Source organism: Triticum dicoccoides, chromosome 6B (genome assembly GCF_002162155.2).
Source record: "Triticum dicoccoides isolate Atlit2015 ecotype Zavitan chromosome 6B, WEW_v2.0, whole genome shotgun sequence".
Lineage (NCBI taxonomy): Eukaryota > Viridiplantae > Streptophyta > Magnoliopsida > Poales > Poaceae > Triticum > Triticum dicoccoides.
In genome coordinates this window covers 236,217,400-236,228,336 of record NC_041391.1, presented here as the reverse complement: position 1 = coordinate 236,228,336, position 10,937 = coordinate 236,217,400, and positions in this window count along the sequence as shown.

Here is a 10,937-nt window from a genome sequence, read left to right as displayed (position 1 = left end):
TGACGTGATGCTAAATTGGGTGGAGAGATGTTTTATAGGTATAAGAATGATTTGGTAATTTGTCAGGATTTTTGGAGCAATATAAAATACACTTGCTTCACAACCTGAAAATAATGCCAAAATCAAAGATTTGCTCCTGTGCTCAAATAGATGATTGGATAGGGCTGCACATGGGTGGAGGGGGTTAATATGAGCACATTAAGGAGTGTGCAAAAGTTCAAATCGTTTGGATACTCCTAGCTAGTACTTCCTTCACAAAGCCTTCTGTCTGACAGAAACTTTGAAAATTCACTGAGGAAGATTAGCTAGGCAAATGAAATTGAACTTGTGCATGGGGAAATTATTTGGACATATAAACATGCCCAAAAAGGTTGGGAGCCACTAGGAAAATATAAGTGACACTTCCTTCACAAAGTGCCATTTAGGGCAGAAAGGAAGAAGGAATATTGGGGAATTATTTTTGAACTGTCCACGGAAATGTTTGGGCATATTTGAGCTATATATGACCCAAAGGAATTATGAGAATTATTTGGGGATTTTTGGATGGACAGACATATAGGTTGCTTCACAACCTAGGGCAGATGGGGTTATTCCTTTCATAGAAAAAGGAATTTTCCCTAGAAGAAGATTTTAGGATTTGGTCAAGGAGTGAAGTGACATGATCTTGGCAAGGTTTTGAGAATGATGAGTCTCTTGGGAGGAGGAATGAGGATGATTTCCCAGGTGACAAGGCCACAGAACCACTCTAAAAAGAAAAACAGAGCAAAAACCAAATAAATCAAAAGAAAAAGAAAAGGGCCAAAATCCAGGCTATTACAACTCTTACCCCCTTAAAGAAATCTCGTCCTCGAGATTCGATTGCTTAGGGAACAAGTATGACTTGAGGACACCGTTTCCAACTCGGGTATCCTTGTTCCTTTATTTATTGTTTCCCCAAGAATTTCATAACATCCACTTACCTTGTTGTGGGGTGGTTTGCTTCACCTTTCTCCAAATTCTGACGGATTTTTGCACACATACCAAAATCCTTTTGCTGATGCGAATTTTCTCAAGTCTGCGGTGATATCTAATGGCTCTGAGCATAGATTTTCCTTTGGTCATGAAACCTTTTTACTTCTGCCATGGGGTTGCTTCAAATAAATGCATATCTTCTGGGTTCCGTAAATGCTAAGAATCATGGCCATCCTCTGACGGGGTCTGACTGCTCATAGGTGGCACTGATTTATCTTGATTTATTTCTTTGGCTCGAGCATGAGATATGTACCCACGATTTGACTGCCTTCTATCGTGAGCAATATATTGGTGTATGGAGTTATAGCTGTGTCAAACCTCAATTATTTACATCTTGAGACTGCCCTGACAGGGGCTGACGGACAAATGCTTTTCCTGACAGACTGACCGTGTACTTGTTTCCGTTGATGAGTATACCGGACCTGAGCTGATTTTTCGGCTTTTGATTTTTCTCATGTGGTTGATATACACATCTATGCTAATAGGTTGTGATATGCCTTCATGTTGTCGCTGAAGTTAAACTGCTGAGGTTGCCAAGGAACTTTGGATCTGACAGAAGAGACTTGGATATTCCACGCTAACCGTGTCAAGTGGGTCAACGGGATATGAAAAATCCTTGTATAAAGAGTAGGCCGCTGGGAGTATGCCTTTGTGGATCCATATGGAATTATGGCCTCCAACTGACTTGGGTATCCGGACCCTGATGGTCATGCATAAATCATCATTCCTTTGCTGTCAGTCTCATCCTTTTTACGGTCATGATTTTCTTTGTTAGGATACCTTATTGAAATATCTTGTCCACACCTATCCTTGATTCTTCATATGACCATGGACGTGATTAGTATTTTTGACATTAGTCCTTGTGCTCTTTTTTTTGACCTGGGTCCGCACACATATGACATATACCCGGGGTTTGTAGCTGTACGGAGCTCATTGCTGAGGCTAATCATACAAGAAGGTGACAAGGTTTTATAATATCTCCTTGTCAGTTGCGGGAATAATGACCTTGATGACCATTGTCAAGACTGTGGATTCAATGTTGTCATCTCCAGATATTGTCGATCCTTGTAATTCATGATATGTATTGCTGCTCATCTTTATTTTCCTTTGCCTGACTTGCGAAGTTGGGGGATCCTGACTTTCCTTAGGTATATCTGTTGGATCCTTGCCATATCTCGTATGAGTGACTGATATGACTGGGGATGCATGCTCACTGTATATAAGAAGGATATGCCACCGAACACTCGATCCTTGCGGTAGGCATATGTTTTGACTGAATTTTACCTTTGACAAAATTATTGCAAGTCTGGTTCTTGAGCGGTACTGCCATATATTGGCAACTCTTCATAAAAACCTCTGAGGATGGTGCAATATTGTGGTACTGACGCAGACTGGATTGCTTACGAGAGAAGCCATCTAAGTATCTTGCTGAGGAAGACTTGTTAACTTCTGCTCAAATATTTTGTCTAGGTATCGTGCAGAAGAAGGATCTATATCTTACAGACGAAGCTTGGTCTGATTATTGTGCTGGAGAAGCCTGAGTCCCATACTTGAGAAGCTTCTCCTCGGGTTTGTTTATTGAAAAAATTCATTTCCGTCTGTCAGAAGCTTTTACCGAGGTGTCTTGCTGTGAAAGACTGGGCATCGTGGGCCGGAAATGGTTCACATATCATGCCGAGGAAAATTGAGGAGCCTTGCATCATAAATTTCTTCCGGTAGCGTGTGGAAGAATGCTGAGTTTCTTATTTCCAAAACTTCATATTGATATGCAGACTGAAATCCATACACATGCCCATAATATTCTGAGGCTGATTATTAGCATGGGAAAAATAGTTTGATTGTCTTCCTTGAGCAAAGCAGATTCTGACTTTATTTTGGATGATAACATATTTCAAGCCTCATGCGTTGCTGAGCCAAACTTTATATATGATCCATACCTTTGTCTGAAAATATATTGTTGATCTTGTACCTGACTTGTCTTGCTACTGACTTGATCATTACTGCTGCGAGGATTTTGCACTGATGGGGACTTGATGCTGATAGTCAATCCAATACACCATTGGTATTCTAAGCAGATATTAATGCCATAATGCAGTTGACTGGGTAGACCAAAATGTCTAGCTGAGCTTATTCCAAATATTTCAAATCCTTATTGCTTCTTCGAGTCCGGTGTCGGTGGATGAGCAACTCTTTATAGGGGGAAAATAATGTAACACCGGGGCCCAAAAAGAAAGAAGCAAAAGAAAACTCAACTAACAAAAGCACACAACAAAAATCAATTCACACACAATCAATGTCACATATTACTGCTAGTCACACAATATGCATGCCTACTTAAGCACACAAATCTCGCGGGATCTCCGGTTCTACGATCTAGCATACTGTGACGATGTGCATGAGGACGAATAACAGTGTGGAAGAATTGGTGTAAACAGCGCTACACCAAGTGCTAGATTAGCCAGATAGCAACCTGGACTAGCTCGGGGGCGAGGACGTACTTGGTAATCATGCAGTGGGACACGAAGGTCGCAGCCACATTATTATCAAGCGGACGGAAAAAGATCCGTACTCATCCAAGAAATAGGATAGCGAGGAAAACTGAGGCTGCTGGCATTGCCCTTTCTTGATAACTAAGATCATTAAGGGTTGCCAACATGACAAAATAAAAGAAGGATCTGGGATCAAAGCATGTCCATCACCGAAACGATGGGCGAGACTAAAAGAAATACATCGGCGCGATACCTGAGCACCATTTTTGCAAACAGTGTCGAGATCACTTTCCTTCACTCTGCTGGGACAGAAACGACACCAAACACCGAAAGAAAAAGGAACTGAAGAAATGCAAAGGTTGAGTTTTAGTGGATCCGAACCGATGCCAGCTACACTCACCAGATAAACTGTTATCACAATTACTAAGGCTATATGCATGTTGTGCTACAAACAAATGCAGCAACCAAATGCAATAAACAAGCCAGACTCTATACTACCAATTTCTACCGGTTTCTACCGCTCGTGCTGACTAGGCGTCCTACAGCCAGACCTGGCTCTGATACAGCGCTGTGGCACCCCGGCTCAGAGAAACCGGAACGCCCCGTATTCCAGCCCAGAGATCAAGGAGAAGTCTCTGGAATATGGCACTGCTTGACATAGAACAAATGAGCTCTTATTACAAGAATAATAATACACGGGTCTGATGTTACAAAGAATCACATCAGCACGGCGACACTACGCCTGCGATACTACACTTGCTCTATGCTATCAGTGGAACAACTCGAAGCAGCGGAAATCTTCTAGCAGCGGAATAACGATGAAGGTGGTGAACTCCACTCTGCAGGGACTTTGGCTGGGACACGATCTAGCTCGCACGAACGGAAACCACGACAAGCAATCAAGCAATCATGGCATCACCTGCAATCTGGCATGACACGCTAGGTCAGTACATTCAATGTACTTGCAAGCTCACAACAACCAAAAACATCAAGGCAAGACAACAACATAGCATTAAGTAGGTTAATTAAATTAACAGCTACCATGATGCAACAACAACTACTAAGCATGATATGACACTACTACAATACTGATAAATCACCATCTCTCAAACCGTGATCCTTACGGTGATCACAACCACGACCAATATTTGGCCTCAAACCGTGATCCTTACGGCGATCACAACCACGACCAATATTTGGCCCATGATTCTTACGGCAATCACAACCACGACCAATATTTGGCCTCAAACCGTGATCCTTACGGCGATCACTACCATGACCAACATCCGGTCCAAACTGTGATCTTTCCGGTGATCACTACCAATCTGCACTGCTCATATAAATCACCTATAAGTCATTCCGTCATGTGAGTGTTGATCGAACGGTGTGACCTAGTAAGAACCCATGCCCTTGACCGAGGACGCGGCTATCGATAGTTTCAACAAACACACTCTGCAGAGGTAGCGCACTGTACCCACACCACGGAACCCATGGCCTCACACTCCCATTCGGGTGGACCAACGGCGTTCCGACAAAACCAATCTACTTCCATGACACTCTCCCGGCCACTCCGACTCACTCCCCATTGGGCTAAGTCATGGGTGGCCCCGATGTCTACCAAAGACACCAACGACCACCATCGTGGCCCGTCCCACACGGGAACACGCACGAAAAATCCAACTACGGGCACACAAGGTTATGTCTGCTTACTGGGCCAGGGTATCGCACGCCCATAACCTTCCCTCGTTGGAGGAAACGGCGAGAGGCACGACAATAGACCGCATTAGGGATGTCCCATACTGGCAAATGTGCTTGCACTGGAAAAGCCCGGTTCGGCGGCACCTGACCAACTTAATGACGGAATTTATCCCCAAAAATATAACTGTGATAACTGATACTCTGATATCAACTATCAAACTATAATCCAAGTCATAGCAATATCCAACAAATAATCTGAGCATAATATCATCATACCAAAATACTCCGAGGATAGCATAACACTACTATCTCGATGAATCCGAAAACAATAATCCTACTACTCCAATAACAAGAATAAGGCTATCCAACTCTGATCCACATGTAAACACTATCTCCGAAAATAATACTCCAAGCAACAGAACATCAACTATCATCATGAGGATAATCATACTAACCACTAATAATCCAAAGGTAGCATGACATCTAAAGTAATACTCCAAAATATGCTAACAGATATCATCATGAAACAACCATAATATCAACCACTAATACTCCAATGGCCACATGATACTCATCAACTACAAACATAACTCCTAGTAATCCAAACAATAGCATGGCAACAGCAAGATCAAAATAATACTCCGAGAAAATGCCATGCACAGATCACAAGTAGCTAAAACAATATTTTAAACAAGTTCAAATAAGTTAAACCATGTCACTGCATTGCAATCACGCAAATGGAGGGTGTGTTTGAAGAAATCACCGAGAGAAAGTGCGAGAAGCTCGCGGAAAGAATCGCCGGAAATCGTTCTCTCTCAGAGGGGGCTGATTAAGGACTAGGGAAAAATGGTCATTTTCATAGTGTCAAACCATATTGAAAATGAAACCAACAGAACGGGCTCGATGAAACGAAGAAGTGGGCTTTGGATTCACCTCAATTGGAGTTATGGTTGAAAAGTTATAAGGGTATGACTGCCAGGGACCTATCTGTAAAAATTTATCTTACAGACTGGGCCAAAACAGAAAAATGAAAGCGTATTATAGGAATTGCGCCTCCACTTATCCAGCGTGGCAGTGGCGTGGCCGGCCCTTGTCTCACTGCCAGGTGGGGCCGTGGGGTCCACGCGCCTGGTCAGCGCCCTCCTCCCGCCTCCCTCTTCTTTCTCCCGATCGAGAACAGAGGTGAGGCATGGCAGAGTGCTGTCGAGGAGGGCCCGGCCGGCTCCGGCCACCTCGGGCCAGGGGGAGGACACCGGTGTCCTCGGGACAGAGGCCCGCACCCATCCAGGGGCTGCAGCTACGCCGGGGAGCGCTGAAGCAGCGACAACAGAGAGCAACCGCGTGCATGGTCTTCGGCCAAGATGGGGCACGCGGTGATGTGGGCTCCGGCAACGAACGAAGCAGATGGGGAGGATCGCTAGGGACTAGGTGGTGCTATGGTAGTGGCTACGAGGAGAGGGAGGGCTCGGTTCGTGCAAATTTAGGTGAAGAAGGCCAGCGGCCATGGTGGCAATGGTGGTCGGGGAGAGCTCCAGAGGCTCATTGGAGAGGTTGGGAGGACCACAGGAGAGTTGTGAGGCTGGAGGTGAGCTCGGAGGCGCTCGGGGACGCCTATTTATAGCAGGGGTGGAGCTGCCGTGCTGGCGTCGCCGTAGACGCGTGGCCGGTGCCGCGGACGCGTGTGCACGCGCATGAGCTCGGAGGCATGCGACATGGAAGGTACAGGGAAGAGCTCACGGGGAGGAGGAGGCAAAAGGAGCGCAGGAAGGAAGTAGACGGCGAGCTTCGAGCCAAACTGCCACTGTTCGCCCGTTGGCGCGCAGCAGTTTGCGTCGGTGAGGAAGCTGCCGGAGGGGAAGAGGGGTCCAGGGGAACGGCGATGACACGGGGAAGCCACTGGACATGCTCACGCACGCGAAGACGACGAGAGGAGGAGGGGGTCTAGCACAAACAGCCACTGGACGCGGCCACTGCACACAGCGCGTGCACAGGCACGCCATTGTCATGGTCACCGCGTGCACTGGCATCAAGAAGGGACAAATGGCTGGCAAATGTTCTCTAGTGGTAAGTCCTTCTAAGGGTGGTTTCAACTATGGTGGTAGTTTGGTTAAAACTGCTACGGTTAAATGGTCATCACCCTCTGAAGTTTACTGAAGTAAACTTGGGTGAGCACTGGTGATCAACAGGAAGGGTTTTGGGAGCAATGGAGTTGTCTTCGAGGTTGAGGTAAAGGACTTTCATCCTGGTAACTTTGAGAAGGTTAGAACCAAGGTTTAATATAGTTGCTTCACAACTGCATATTTAGTCCAGAATCAAGATCATGAAGGTGCACTCACATGGAGTAGCAACTTGGGCTAAGATTGGGCAAAGCTGGATTATTTGGACATATGGAGATGCTGTAAAAAGCTCATGCCAAATGGACAAGCCAAAATGGCACTTGCTTCACAAACATCATTTCTATCCAGAAACTTGAAATAATTTTGGTGGTCAAATGGATCAATGAAATGATGCCAAATTGTTTGGAGAGATGTATTATAGGTATAAGAATGATCTGGTAATTTATCAGGATTTTTGAAGCAATATAAAATACACTTGCTTCACAGCCTGAAAATATTGCCAAAGTCAAAGATTTGCTCATGTGCTCACATAGAAGATTGGAAAGGGCTGCACATGGGTGGCGGGGGTTAATATGAGCACATTAAGGAGTGTGCAAAAGTTAAACTCATTTGGATACTCCTAGCTAGTACTTCCTTCACAAAGCCTTCTGTCTGACAGAAAATTTGAAAATTCACTAAGGAAGATTAGCTAGGCAAATAAAATTGAACTTGTGCATGGGGCAATTATTTGGACATATAAACATGCCCAAAAAGGTTGGGAGCCACTAGGAAAATATAAGTGACACTTCCTTCACAAAGTGCCATTTAGGGCGGAAAGGAAGAAGGAATATTGGGGAATTATTTTTGAACTGGCCAAGGAAATGTTTGGGAATATTTGAGCTATATATGACCCAATGGAATTATGAGAATTATTTGGGGATGTTTCGATGGACAGAAATATAGGTTGCTTCACAACCTAGGGCAGGTAGGGTAATTGCTTTGATAGAAAAAGGAATTTTCCCAAGAAAAAGATTTTAGGATTTGGTCAAGGATTGAAGTGACATGATCTTGGCAAGGTTTTGAGAATGATGAGCCACTTGGGAGGAGGAATGAGGATGATTTCCCAGGTGAAAAGGCCACAGCACCACTCCAAAAAGAAAAACAGAGCAAAAACCAAATAAATCAAAAGAAAAAGAAAAGGGCCAAAATCCAGGCTATTACACCTTTCATAAATCGAACCATCACTGCGTAAGTTCCAAGGTTTCGAGGGGGAAATCACCAAGATTGAAGGGGGGTCCAAATTTCGTTTGTCCTTTGTCCATGAGTTTTTTTGTACGATGAACATACACCCTGCAAATCACCACGTTCAAATTTGACACTTTTCCGTGTTCATTTACTATATTTAGTGGATTATTTGCATTCTCTAGGCATTAATGCACATATTCAAATTCAAACAATCAGTGCATGAAAAGGTGCACAAGAACAGTCTGGAAAACCATCCTCGTGTCATTTAGTAAATTCTCATGCCTTTTACAAGGAATGGACAGATATTTTGCGGAAATGTGTGGCAATAGTCAACCATAAACGCGTCATTTACTGGGTAACAACTATAAAAAATGAAATAAATGCTTGAAAAACATGATGCCAGGCATGGTGCCATGGTATGGCCTCACCATGCCCTGGTAAAAATTTGAGAATGTTATCCTTATGTCGTCATGCACGCCTCAATCGAACCATCACCGAGGAAGTTTCATGGTTTCGAGAGGGAAATCACCAAGATTGAAGGGGGGTCCAAATTTCCTTTGTCCTTTGTCCATGAGTTTTTTTTCTAAGATGAACATACACCCTGCAAATCACCACGTTCAAATTTGACACTTTTCCGGGTTCATTTACCATATTTAGGGGATTATGTGCATTTTCTAGGCATTAATGCACATAATTCAAGTTCAAAGAATCGGTGCAAGAAAGGGTGCACAAGAACGGTCTGGAAAATGATGCTCGTGCCATTTAGTAAATTCTCATGCCTTTTACAAGGAATGGACAGATATTTTGATGAAATGTGTGGCAATAGTCAACCACAAACGTTTGTTTATTGGGTTTCCAACAATAGAAAAAATGAAATAAATGATTGAAAAACATGGCGCCTGGCATGGTGCCATGGTATGACTATGACCTCACCATGCCCTGGTGAAAATTTGAGAAGGTTTGGTTTATGTCGTCATGCACGCCCTTCATAAATCGAACCATCGCCGGGGAAGTTCCGTGCTTTCGAGAGGGAAATCACCGAAATTGAAAGGGAATCCAAATTTTCTCTGTTCTTTGCCCTGGAGTGTTTTTCTACGAAGAACATACACCCTGCAAATCACCGTGTTCAAATTTGGCATTTTTTCGGGCTCATTTACCATATTTAAGGGATTATGTGCATTTTCTAGGCATTTGGCGCATATAAATCCAATCCAGCTACAGCTGCAAGGATGTGATGTGAGGGATGTGGATTGTCGTTCGATCATGGCGCATCCTACGGTGCACACGCGCAATCCGCTTGGCTGGGGTTCCGGCCAATCATAACGCAACACACAATAACCTCAGCGCACACTATTTCCGGAAGCGACCGAGATGAACCGTGTGCGATAATGAACGAGAAAAATTGTAAGGGAAGCCAAATTTCCTTTGTCGTTTGTCATTAAGCCCTTAAAAACCACCGCATTGTACGGCTGCCCGGCCCCTCCGTCTCAGAGCTCTCTCCAAGCTTCGTTCATGGCACCGCGGCGCACAGTAACTGGTAATTAAGGAAGCGATGGCATCCTGTTGTGCCACGTTCCACGCCGCCCATGACCGCACACATGGTAAGGAAGTGATGGCATCTCGCCGCGCTGAGTTCATCGCCGCCGCCGGCCACACAGTTACGTGGGAGGACTTTGAGGCTGCCATGGCCGAATGGGTGGTGGATCTAGAAGCGGCCAAAGCCTCACATGAGGATCAGAAAAGGCAGAAAGTAGTCAAAAAAAAGAGTCCCGCCGCCGCAAGAAAGAAGAGCTCGCACGCCGTGATAAGGAGATCTTGGCGGAGGTCGAAGCACGGTTGGCTGCCGCCTACAAGGCCGGGAAGGAGAACGCCAGCGTCTGGCCAGCTTGCCCCGATGGCAGCATGTGATAAGTAGTTTAAGTTTGTATTATTTGAGCAAATTACCAGTAGTACTTTAAGTTTGTAGTATTAACGAACAATGTCGATAAGAGCATCCTTTGAGGGCTTTGAGTGTTGATTAGCATGTGTTACCGTGTGCGCTTTTTTGCGTTAATCATTAGATGATCACAAGACACATGGTTTCTATGTCGTACCCGTGTGCTTTTTTGCGTTAATGATCCATAAGTCGGTTACATGTGCGATGGTTCCAAATAAACTAGGAATAGCATTGACTGAAAAAATCGACTACATGTGTACATTTGTTTGGAGACGGGAACTGCCGATTTTCAATTTTCTCACACATGAGTATTTTACGCGCTTTGTCTCCGTTGTGTGTTTCCCCCGCCCAAGTTTCAAGTTTCGCAGCGAAATTTTCAATAGGCGCGCGATTTTAGAATTTATTCCTCCAACCACATACCCACCCATCAAATTTCCTCAGTATCTCCCTCCCCCCTACTAC